Raw genomic sequence first — 1,027 nt, 5'->3', positions numbered from 1 at the left:
ATATTTGTTTATACAGGCTTTTTTTTTTTTTTTTTTTTTTTTTTTTACATTTTCTCAGGGATCTGGGTCAGGCAATTTCTAAATAAATATGAATTTCGGTTTGAGTCCGATGTGTGGCTCGGAGATGTTCTTCAGAATGGGAAACAAGTAAGGTGCAGACAGAGAGAGAGATAGAGAAGGAGAGAGAGAGCGAGAGAGAGAGAGAGGGGTGAAGGGGAGAGAGAGACAGAGAGAGAGAGAGAAAGAGAGAGACGGGGGAGATAAAGGGAAAGAAAGAAAGAGAGAAGGAGAGAGTGAAAAAAGAGAGACAGGAGGAACGAGAGACAAAGAGAAAGACAAAGCCAGGGGGAGGGAGGGAGGGAGGGAGGGAGGGAGGGAGGGAGGGAGGGAGAGAGGGAGAGAGAGAGAGAGAGAGAGAGAGAGAGAGAGAGAGAGAGAGAGAGAGAGAGAGAGAGAGAGAGAGAGAGAGAGAGAGAGAGAGAGAGAGAGAGAGAGAGAGAGAGAGAGAGAGAGAAAGAGAGAGAGAAACTAGCAAGAAGTGTAATAAAGTCAGGGTAGCGCTCTAGTCTTTCTTCAGGAAAACATAATAAATAGCCACAGAATTTTTCAATGCAGCGTTCCGTAACATAATTTTGAGTTCAGAGTTATTAAAATTAGGGCTGAACGATTATGGAAAATAATCTAATTGCGATTTTTCTTGCCAATATTGCGATTGCGATGCGATATGCCATTATTTTTTAAGGTGTTTGTCTTGCGAATTTTTCAACAAAAACAAGCAGTAAATCATATAGTATGGGCAATAGGCTATATAAGATTAAAAATAAACTCTTATTTCCTGGAAGTCATACCTCTGTTATGATGACAGGTGATGCATGAATTGATGGATGACATTTTTTTTAACTAGCTACTTCAATCACAATAGTAGGCCTATATTTTGAACTTTCAACCTTGTAGGCCTACATATCAGAACATAAAGTACTAGTACAAGGAAGCCTGGTGTAAAGATTAAAATGAAAGTCAGTAACAA

The 1,027-nt window shown here is 39.9% G+C and overlaps 1 protein-coding gene across 1 annotated transcript in view; it reads left to right on the top strand.

Moving 5' to 3' along the window:
- Nucleotides 1-1,027, top strand: part of csmd2 (CUB and Sushi multiple domains 2) — a 398,565-nt gene that overhangs the window by 259,270 nt on the left and 138,268 nt on the right.

This window comes from Sardina pilchardus, chromosome 24 (assembly GCF_963854185.1).
Source record: "Sardina pilchardus chromosome 24, fSarPil1.1, whole genome shotgun sequence".
NCBI classification, from domain to species: Eukaryota; Metazoa; Chordata; class Actinopteri; order Clupeiformes; family Clupeidae; genus Sardina; species Sardina pilchardus.
The sequence above is the reverse complement of the archived record's forward strand: the minus strand, read 5'-3'. Positions and strand labels throughout refer to the sequence as shown.